Source organism: Strix aluco, chromosome 2 (assembly GCF_031877795.1).
Source record: "Strix aluco isolate bStrAlu1 chromosome 2, bStrAlu1.hap1, whole genome shotgun sequence".
NCBI lineage: Eukaryota > Metazoa > Chordata > Aves > Strigiformes > Strigidae > Strix > Strix aluco.
In genome coordinates this window covers 12,948,363-12,960,547 of record NC_133932.1, presented here as the reverse complement: position 1 = coordinate 12,960,547, position 12,185 = coordinate 12,948,363, and positions in this window count along the sequence as shown.

Genomic DNA, 12,185 nt, shown 5'->3' with positions numbered 1-12,185 from the left:
TTGTCCTTTTACAAAAGGTACTAAGACCTTTACGCCTTTTTCTGGTAAGAGTTTGAAAATATGTTATATTTTCTCCCCACAGCAAAATGATCAGCATCCCCACCGGCCAAAGGCATGACTGAAGTTCTGGGGAGATACTTGTTCTTTCTTCCCCTGCTACAGTACATCAGATGGGTAATTCTCACTACTACAAGTCAGAGCCACAGGATGTTGTCTACATGCAGGTAGGAAGGATGAAAGCTCCACAACATGTAGGAAGGTTAGTGGCCTCCACACATATTTTGGACTGCCAGTGAGCTCCTGATACCTAAAGAGAGCTCACCAGCTTTCATTTTTTATGTTGCTTTCAAGTAAAAAGTCTCTATAGCAACTAGTTTGCATCCTGATGCAACTGAAGGATGGGAACAAAAGAGACGCAGTTTATTTCAAGAGATGCTTTCATTTCGAAAAGTCACTTCTTAAACAGCACGTGCACAACTTCTGTATATACTCTGTATGTACTAAAATGTCCAGAATTCATCCAGATTCCTATGACATCCACCATAATGCTATGACTAAGTGCCTTATCTGAGATTCCGGACAGGACCTGGCTCAGCAAGCGCTGTGGTCCCACCCTCTGGAAAGTTGAACCCCAAAGTCTAGTCCCAAAATCATCCAAATGAGTAGTTACGTTCATCCTTCAAACTGTACTTTACCCAGGAGCATGTTGGAAACACGCACTAGCTTTTAGCCCAAGGTTTCTCAGAGGTAAAGCATTATTTCTTTTCCGTGTGGCAGCACTGCACTAAAGTCTTTACCATTCATTGCCCACAATGAGAAACAAAGATAGTGAACAGCTTTGAAACGAATGCACAGTCACAATAAATCAGTTATTTAAAGTACTTAAAAGTATTCTGTGTCTAGTTTATAATGAAAAAATATTCAGATGAAAGATTTCTCCCTTACAAAAACACTGTTTCCAAAAAGCTGCCATTTTGCCCTCACCTTGGCAACGTTTACTTTTCAGCTGCAGCTCTGAAAATTAGCAAGTACATGCCTTTTGCCTTTTAGGCTAATTTAATTAAAAGAGATACTAGATTGTATTATACCTCCTTAAAATACTGCTGTAAGAAACAGCCTGGGGAACCACTCCCCAGCTGCTTTAGAACAATGCATAATTCTGTTTAACTTCCCAAGCAGCGAACAAAGCTGGTTTATCATAACTACTTGGAAGGTTGCCATGCCACAACCTAAGACTTCTTTTCTTTATTATTGTAATTTCTTATTTCTTAAACTCAGAGGATGGATACCCAATGGACCAGGGAGAATATTTTGTGTGATTCTGACACCTTTGAGAAAATCAACCTTCACTGTTTGCTTGTCACTCACCGAACATGGAGAAGCTCGGGAAATATATACACACTCCAATAATTGTGCAGTGCCTTTGAATGCAAGTATCTGTGATATATAGCTATATAATGGTTACTGTGAAGGTGCTTTGAACAGAGAAAGTATGGTGTGTGCAGCTAAAACACCATGTGTTGTGGGTCTGCAAGAGTATATGCTCTCTCCAAAAACACACATACAATTTTGTTGAGTTCAACATTTATAATCACATACTTCAGAAGTAGTTCAGCTTCCAAATTACATGTAGAGTTTATCTCCAGAGGTAACTTAAAATGAGCATAACTTCAGGATGAATAGGTATAGGTCAATTTTTATAACAAGGCAGATTTCTAGTGCTTAAAATGTTGATTTGCATATCAAAGGTTACAGAAAAGAAAAGCAGTTGCTCTAGCTGGAACTAGTGAAAAACTACCTTGTGATCTTAATTTCATGAAAATACAGTCCATGCGTCATAATATTCATGCAGGTAAGTTTGCTTTCATTCTGTTGAGCAGCACTGCAAGCATTTAATACCTAAAGGGAAAAAATACCTAATTTCTTTGGAGATAGGGAATTTTAGGGAACATCTCAGCAATGTCAAGACTAATATTCACTGCCAGACAGAAAAGCACTGCTACACAGGCTGGCCAGCATCACATTTGACCCACAGTCTAACGTTTTATTTCACCACAAGCAGAAGAGAATGAATTGACTAGGAACCCATGTGAGTGGGGAAATGTGCTTACCACAACTCCTTGCCTGGCTTAGGAAACTGTAGGTACTCAGACCCTCTCAGGACTGGGTCTACTGTATTTTCAAGAACAATAGTAATGGAAATTCATGGCTAAGTTCAGCTAGCTTTTGGGTAATTTATCCTCCAGATGACAAGACTCTTCGTGCTAAGAGAAACAATATTGAAATGGATGAAAAGATTTCTGGTTTTCGTGGAATGGAACATCTGCAGTTTAAAGAATTATTTTCTTTTTACAGGGGCCTGATTTATTCTAGTATTTGAAAATCAGAAGGGTTTCAGTTTGGATTTTGTTTTTTTTTAACTAGTTTTACAATAATATCAATGATGACATAATACTGCAGATTTAAAGAAACACAGAAATTGATTAGGTTCCTTGTTCTTTATCTCTGTGAGTAACCAAATCTACTGGAGAATCAGACTAAGGTACTTCTATCCATTTCAACTAAAAAAAAAAAAAAAAAAAACCACCAAAGATGATGAGCATCATTGCTGTCAATGAAAAATCTTTTACTTCTAACAAAAAAAGACCACAAAATCCTGTGATCTCCACTAACCTTTATTCAGTCAAAATTACTATTAAAGCCAAAAGGAATTTTGCCTAATAAAAGAGAGAAAGCGCTTTCCCCCAACTACAGTATTTTACAAAAATATTTCAAAACCTGCACTTGTAATAAGGTCATCTAGAGGCACTTCTGGAATGGTTATACTAGTTTTACATAATAGCAATGCAGCCAATATTTGTACAAATGTAGACATGAATCAGGTTAAAATTACCCTCAAGTTGACTTTAAAATTCTGGAATCAATATTTAGGTTAGTAATTAATTAAGCTGAATTACTTTAATTAATTAATTAAACTAAATGGATTTAGCTTAAACTTTAGAAGAACCAAAAGAAGAGGATCTTTGGCAGAAAGGGCTTGTCAGTTCTTCAGATTTTCTATTGTCTTTTTTTGTGGTTTTGAATTAATATACAGCTTGTCATGCCTGAATCTCTCCAGTCTGCCTATATTGCAAGTAGGATATACCTAATAGTTACAGAAAAGGCTCAAAGACAAGTTTTTTGTCTTTTTTCACCTCAGTGACTCCTTACATGACCCCCAGTCATTAATCCTTAATCTCAGTCTATGTATTTGTTTAAAAAGGAAACGTTACACCACAACCAATAATCCAAGCTCACAAAAGGTGCTACAAAATTTAATTAACATTTAAACATGCTCAGTGATCCTTAGGTGACAGACTAAGTACAGTGTGTGACTGTTACACCTTGGAGTGGTGCACAACTGCAGAAATAAAACTCCTCCACACCTGATAAATTAGTCTGAGAAAAACGGAGACATGTAGCTGAGATGCCACTCAATTTCTGTAGCTGAGCTATGAAGGCCTTTGTATGTGTGTGTACGCGTTTGAACACCAAGCTGTATGCTGCTGTTACTCTTACTATTCCCATGTATTTTTCTTTTACTGAGCAGGTTCCAGCAATCAGATGGATTAATGACATGTTGCTTCATAACAACAAGTCAAGTGTTTCTCCTCATGAAAAGATAAAATAAAATAAAACACTTCACTAACAAGATTCATTAAAAAGGAAAGCAGCCTGATTCAAACCGCCATCCAGCCTAGCGCACCTGCGGCACAGCCTGCCTACTAGCTCCAGCTGTGGGCGAGGAGGGGTAAAGAGCTGGATGCAATCCAGCGGTGCCTGCCTGCACACAATGTGTTACCCTTTGGAGAACATGCTAGGATGCAGAGCAAATCCCCACAAACGAATTATTGCGATTTCATGCTAACTTTTGTTTCCTAAATCACAAAAGAAGGTCTTGCTGTCAAGAAAATGTGAAATTAACAGGCATTTTTCAGGCCTTCCCATGTTGCTATTTCTCACCTCCTCTCTTATCGCCCAACGCAAGCTGCTAGAAACAGTAAAAGCACAAACTGCATAAACACCAAGCTAAGGATCTAAGCCTGATAAGTGATAAGAATCCTCAAGTCAAATTGGTGAACTCTGGGGATGCTCATCTCAGTTCAAACCTTCAGCAAGAACTAGACTCAACCTCTAAAACACCATCAGCTGCAAGCCTCTTTTAGCCAATCTACCATAACATGGTGAGTATTTTAGCATCTGTACGGCATGATCATCGCGTCTTTTACACATGTTAAACCCACCCATACCTTTACCATGGTTATCACCAGTGACATAAAACTCACTGGAAAGCGCTTCAGAAAACTGGTAGACACAAAGTGGCACAAGTGTTTTTTTCCTAAGGCAACACATACAAATCCACTACAGGGCTTACAATTTATGTTTGCCTTCTGTTTGTCTTATAATATGGCTATTTGAACTGTTTCTGTCATGGGTTGTGATACAGGCAAATGAACGTCATGCTCCCACTGAAGCTGCAGAAGCTTTGAATTCTGTGAACCTGGATTTATGTACCATGCCTCCTCTTTGTATTCTCTTATCCTGCTGATTTTAGTTCTGAGCTGATGCATCTCTAGCTGTCAATGGCACATTTTGTAGTGCCAATGTTGTGAATAAAGAAGTACTCAATGGCAGGTGGGGTAACCAACATGCATCCAATGCCACAAGTACCAGTTATTTTTCTATACTCTGTTTCTCACAAGAGATTACTCTGATGGTTCTCAGCAAGCATCAGGGCTGGGATTGAAGACTATGACGAGTTTTTAAATCTTGGAAATGACAAATCAAGAAGTCCTAAAATAAAAAGGTTGCAAGAGATGGAAAGGGATCTTTCTAAGTCTGTCAGACTTCTAGAGCTAACTAACACTAACTCATCTGCCTTCAGGAGGAAGAAGGTGCATTTTTTTTTTAGTGTGAGACTTTTGAAGTTATGCTACAAGGTGCAGTCATTGCTGTTTCCTACATTAGGGACAGATTCTGGGCTTCTTAATCACAAATTCAGTAACCTAAGAAGTCCTCTTAAATCATGTGCTGAGTAAGAGAAAACATTTTGTGAATGCCCTGTGTAATAACGTATAGAGATCTTTCTGCGGGGCAAGATGAAGAAATGACATCTTCTTTTCCTACTGAACTTGAAAGGAAAGTGTAGGATACCATGCCAGACACAGACAAGCATGGTGCTAGTGGCACTCAAGCTGAATGCTGCACTGAACAGCCACATCTTCAGACATTTTGTGAGGAGGAAAGGAATTTGGCATGTATGAAGGGAGAAGCTGTTCCAGCCATGAGGGGCAGTGTGAAAGGCTGCATGAGGAGACAAAGAAAGCAGTCAGATAGGAAATGAAGGCAAACTGGTGTGAAAGGAGGGGTGCAGAAGAACTGGGGAAGAGACGATGGAGCAAGCTCTGGCTGCAGTCTGCTCTATGTGACCAGTCCACAGGAATGTGTTACTGAACAAATATGAAGCATGACAGGGAAAAGCATCCACTGCACAAGACATCTGCACACAGTTACAACCTGGGACCCAGTTTCATTTAAATTACTACTTTTCCTTCAGCCCACACATTTGTGTGCTACATATGAAGATTTCTTTTCTCTATTAAGTCATAGCAGGCCTCAGCCTAAATAATACCAGTACTGAACCCATGACCTTTTAAGCCATGCTGTCGGGCAGGGGGGCTGCAGTAATGTGAAGCAGAGCTAACATCGAACCAGCAGGGTACAATGGCCCCATTATTGAGTTTGCTTGCACTTGTCCGACACTGGGTAAAATCCCCTGAACAATGTCAAGACCTTTTAAATGTCAAGTCTTCCTGGGTCTGGGCACTTGTGCCTGAAAGCTCCAAAAAGAGCAGCAGGGTCTGGACTGCAAAGAGTGATTGCAGGCTGCTTTCGGAGGAAAGCAAGCAGGGGCAAATGAAAAGAAGAAAAACGTGCCTGGGAAAAGATATTTTTGCAGCAATCTGTGAGATTTTGCCTGGTAATTAACTTAGGAATCATGCAATTGTTGGAAATAGTTGACCTGAGGCTGCCCTCTGGGTTGAGAGCTAAATTTTGTATTTACTAGATACCTCAGGAGAGGTGGAGCAGATTGAAAGTAGTGGTGTTGAGTATTTATTAACAAATCACTTTTAAAGTGGAGGGCAAATAGCCAATGAAATCTGGCTTGTGAATTTAATATGGTTTTGTCAGCATATGGTACCACTCAGGGGACATTAAGGAGGCATTTTTTTTACATATGTATGTGTGACTGGCAAGGAAGATGTAATGAGAAGACTGAAGCAAAAATAGATGTTTCTTGTAAATACATTTGAGCAGAGGAAATGAAGCAACACTGAAACTGTTCAAACATCCATTAGTAATAAAACTACTTGTGAATTTCGAACTACACCTGGAAGGGTGAATGCTCTGAACTCCCTGTAGCAGAGATGGGAATACACAAACAAACAAGCAAATGCATGAATAGAACTTTTTTTTTGTTGAGGTTACTTGTGCAAAATAATATTAGTTGCAAGTCAAGACTTCAGAAAAAAAAATTATCCCCAATAAGTGATTTAATATGGATGGACTCATCCCATGTCCATGCTCCAAAACTCCCACAGACTTAACAGGGTGCCCACCCCCAATCTGTTGCATCTTTTTTGGTCTTCAATCAGAGTCCACTATTGTAACAACTTAACTGAGAGTCACAGAAAACTCATGAACTGCAAACAGAGAAAAAAGAGGAAAAAGATGTCCCATGTGAACTTGGAAATGTTCCTTGGTTTCCCATTCTACCCTTGGAAAGATTTCAATGGACTTTGGCTCAAGTCTGTGAACATGGGGAAGGTATTAGGAACAACAGAAATTTTCAGCAAATGTGTTCTTTTGCACTAATTCCCAAGGAGAATGTAATACTTCCAAGAGTGATAGAAGATTCTTGTGCTAGGTACTTTACTTCTGGTTACTGCAGTAATTTCCTTACAGACAAGTCTTTAATCCTTCATTTACTACCCACCACATGCTGTGGACACTTACACTCATTTGGCAGTCTATAGGACTGTTTTAACTGCAGTACAGAGCCCATCTGAGCTAGATATTTCAGAAGTAGTGCAATGATCAGGAATTATTCCACTACTTCTGGTATATCTTGTATTGCTAGACGAACAGTCCAAAAATGTCACATGTAAATCCATGACACATACAGGTAAAATGACACAACTATCTCCTGCAGCCACATTTTTCTTTGCTCCTTAAATCTCTCATGAACTCACATGGAATCAGAGTGGATTCAGAATTTTTTGCTGTTGTTAAATAACTAACAGAACTCATACCACACTTGAGAGAAAAATTACAAAAATACGAACACGACACCATTCCCTCACAGTCTGATACTTTTCAATCCTGAATTAAGGATGGAGAGGTAAGGGGAAGGAAAGCTAGGACCAGTGATTCTTCCCCATGCAGAGCAAGCTCTGTTATCTGATTTGATAGATATTTGCCTCCCAAAAGCAGCCATGGTGTGTGACCAGAAATTCAGGCCACAGAAAATTACAGCACCGAAAGACAAGCCTCATCAATTGTTTAGAAAATACTCCCATGATAAGCATGGTTTTGAGTACTCAGAACATTGTTAGGGAGGGAGGGAGGGAGGGAAGGAAAAGCCATCCTTAGGCAGAATATCTTTAAACAGTCCTGCACACAACAGAGACTTTAAGAATTCTCTTTAGCTCTTTTAGAGGTTCCAAGTAATTCTTACAAGTTCATTTGTACTGCTTTATTTATATTTTATTATTTTGTTCTCTTTAATAAAATTTAGAAGTAAATTCAGACTCCGATGTGAGTACCTGTGGCCTTTAGCTTATGGTCCTTTCTCTTTGTTCTTACATTCGGTCTCTTCATTTATCAAATATTTGAGTAGGATCACTATCCATTATTTTACAGCTTTGTGGCTGACATTCACTTAAAAAACTACAGGGTGGAAGACAGAAAGGTAATCTTTTTTGCAGAGCTCCCAGAAAATAGGCATTAATCTAGTTTGAAGATCTCATTATTTAAGTCAAGATCTACTTTTAGTTCTAGGCACATACATGCAAAATGTTCTCAACAACATGTCTGATGATTCTTGTAGGTTGTTCACTAAGAGTCTCCTAAAAAAGTATTCATTATTCACCAGTATTCACTGAGATTCATCACCTGTCTGCCGCATTGCCTGTGCACAGTTCATTGTGCAGAGCTAAGATTTGAATTTCGAATTGCTTTTACTAAACGCAAGTCATAGTGTTCATTTCAGATCCATGGTTGACCAAGTATAGCCTGTGAAAGAATGAGTTTGAGCAAACCCTAACAACTAAGTGTGAAAAAAAAAGCACCTTCTAGTGATCACACTGCAATACAGATTCGATATTCACTATTGTGAAGAATATTCCTATTTTGGAAGACAGAATACATACCACACACAAAAAGAAGCACCAATACAGTAAAAAAGAATTTGCTTAAAAATCACAGTAAACACTAACAGACTGTCGGTTTTGTGTGTAATGACCCAGCTGTCATTATTGCCATGGCTGCAAATTCCGCTTGCCTGCTGGGCTGCAGAATGATGTTGTACCGGTTGGGTATCAAGAGCCTGATATTGCTGCTAATCAGCGTGGCTGGGAGCATGCTGCACACAGCAGACTGTGGCCCCCCCACCCAGCTGGGCTCTAACTGGCCCCAGAGCAGAGCTGCAAACACGGCAGAAGGAGGAGAGGCACCTTTCTTCAGGAAGGCACATACATTGTGAGAGTCTGGGGTCTGCTCATATCCCACCATAGAAACCCTCCCGTTCCCTGGGAATCCACATCCAAAAATGCTGCGCTGTGTGAGCAGCTCAAGCAGCTGTGCGAGGGGGAAGCAGGGGACACGGGGCCCAATACCACCCGCTTCACCACAGGCTTGCAGGTCTCATTCCTCCAAGAATATCAGTGGCCTGCCTGTTTCTTTTTGAGGGGTGTGCAATTGCAACTCTAGTGCAGCATGTGCTGTAGTGTGACATTCAACCATGCCTAAGAATTTCAGGGCAAACTACAGTGACTTCTTCACCTCATCTCCTCTTTCTTTTTTCTCCTTCAAAATGGCATTTTCCTTGTAATGCAACTGAAACTTGTAGCTGGAGTTTGGCAGAAGCTGTTTTGCTAAAGCAGCAGCCTTAAATTTCAAACAAAGCTTAAAATAGCTCCAATCTTTGTGGAAGTTCAGAAAGAAAACACTTGTAAACTTAAAGAGAGCCTGAGAAGAGAGAGTGAAGAAAAATGCCTAGTTTGATAGCCATGGTGAAAACAGTCCACAAATAAGTGCAACACAGGCAACTGTACTCCCATGCCAGTCACTTACACACTTACAACTCTAAATAAAATAAGGTCCACAAAAATTATGGTCTTCTAAAGAATTAGCTTCTGCTACACTTATAATGCTTGACCAGAGCTATCCTTGGTATAAGTGGGCCAGGACTCCACTGCTTTTGACCTTTCATGGCCAGAAAAAATGTTCTTAGAAAGCAACTTAAAAGTTGTGCATGTTGAATACCTGCTGACAGAAAATTTTAAATTCCCACTGGCAAATGTATGAACCCTAAGTACTTGCTTGTCCATCCAATTAGTGGGAGGAGAAAGAAAAAAACCCAGTGAAAGTGCGTTATTTGAGTTCTCTGAACAATCACAACTTAACAACCCAGTTCAATGCTACAATATTTGTAATCAGTCTGTATAGTGAAAACAAAAAGTATTTTTTATTGAACATGTTTGAATAATGGATAAATTCAAGGAAATTGTAATCTGTTTTGCTGAGAAGAAAAGCAGGCTAAATTAATTGAATAAATTATTCATTGTAAATTATGAGCTCAAGTCTGCTACTCTGTTTTCGTATATATACATTCATTTTCTGGCATCTCTGCTGAGCTTGCTAACGAGGATACCAATTAGTAACAATGCTACTGGTGGTTTTATTTTAGTTTTACTTGTCTCTGCATTTCCCGGTTTTGTCTGGTATCAAAAGCTGATGTATAAAAGGACACAGATTCTTCTATTTCAAACAAAATCAGAAAATACTGGAAGTCTAAAAAATTATAGCAAATACACAACTTGTCTGAGCTTTACAGCTTGATCCTTCAGTCAGAAGTTTGAATCCATTTCAGCAAGTGCCCAGGCTTTGGTATAGGTATTTGGAATAAGCTTTCCAATGTTGACAGTTTTTGCTTATCTCTAGTATGAAATAGATATCTCCCCCCAGTAACAAAGAGACCTCCAATTTAGGGTATGTAAAATAAACCTTATTCTATAGCAAATACTTATGCTTGTATAGTAATTTGGAAATATACTTGTTGCACATTTGCCTTGGGTAAATCAAAGTCAAGTCAGTCAAAATTAAAAAAAAAAAAAGTCAATTAGAATCCATCTGAGACTTCACAAGAGACTCAGTGGTGTGGGCACTTCAGCTGCTTCATGGACAGACAGTACAACATAAAGGGTTCAGAAAAGCCCTTAGTTTTTTTAATTAAAGTATTTCAAAAGTTTGAGACAACATTGAACTAAAGAACTCTAGGGTTGAATAATGTGATCTGATTTTACATGTCTACAATATAGGTATCTGTCAGAGACTGCCCTCCGTGACTCCTTTCGTACCAGTGCTTTTATTGCAGTTCCTCCTGCTTCAGGTGTCTGCTTAGGTTGACGCTAACTACGGGGCCAGCCACTTTCTTTCCACGGACTACAAAGTAAAGTTGGGGGGTGATTAGCTCAGGCGAAGTCAACCACAATGTCGGTGTCTGGCTGAACAGAGCCCCTTGTGCCTCAGGACCAAATCAGAGGTGGATGAGAAGCTGTATGTGGTAATGCCTGTGAACAGATGCTGACCACTAACATGTGTTGTCCATTCATGGAAAATGCTGCCCCCAGTATTCAGGAAAACAATGATCAAATTCACAAAGAATGAGCAAGATAGTTAAAGCCTTAGTACCTGCTGCCTTCCTCTAAAATCAAAGTTTATTAGAAACAACCAAACTAGGATGTGAAAGTGCTAAAGTCCAGAAGAAGATGACATACCATTTTCCAGCTTACAGCCTTTGTACAGGTTTCACTTATTTCACCTCCCTTGCCCAGCAGAAACAATTGAGACAACTGAAGCAAAACTAACTATGTCTTCACTAATAAGTAAAATTGTCCAAGGTCTACTGTCTTGTCCAAAGTGAGTAACATGGCTTATATTTGCATAACTATGCTGTCTTTGACTTGTCAGCCCAGTGTGGCCTCATCCATGTCATTTGTTTAAAACAGTGCCTGACCTACAGTAAGCACTGTTTGGAAAAAAACTAATTGTCATGGTCCAAAACTGCTAGGGAGCATGCTAACAATTTAGCAGTGTGGGTCACTGGGGAGCACTGGTTCAAGACTATCCCTTTATCTCCCTAACTTCGTAGTCTGATCTCAGTAGGACCAGCTTGGATTATCTGGTTTTATTATACCTATTAAATGAGGTAAAAATTAAATGACAGACACCACATCAAGGGTAAAACTGTAAACCTTCAGGCTTTATGCAGTTGCATCTTCACCTAAAATTCATGGACTTGCTTTGTTACACACTCATATCATACATCAGTCAAGCCTGCAGGGCTCCAATCCTTTCATTGGTTGCTCTGTCTATATACTGACTGGGAAAGGTCTACTTTGTAGTCTTCCTGTTCCAAAAAATGAACACTGTCCTTTTCTTTGGAAAAAAAAAATACAGCTTACGTGATATGATATGAAAGAGCAAGTGGAAAAACTCTGGACTGATAGTTTCTCTTCCAAACTCTTCTGCTTAACTCTTTCCTTGAATTTACTTGAAAAAAATTCATTGAAATGTAAACTTGCAGTTACCATTTCCATGGCATTTTTTTTTTAATTATTTTAAATGAGTTTACTTTATCTGCTAACTCATGACTGTTCTGTGTGTGGTCTTCTGATTTCTCTTCATACCGGCGTATCTCACCCTCAATGTGTACCTGATCTCACATGGGACATTCACAGACAGGCAGCCAGCTGCAGCAAAGAGACTGATAGGTTTTCTCATGCTAAAGCTACGGACAGATCGCTTGCTATGTGATGCAAGGTTTTGAGATAAGCAAATTCAACACAAACTGGCAGGATATA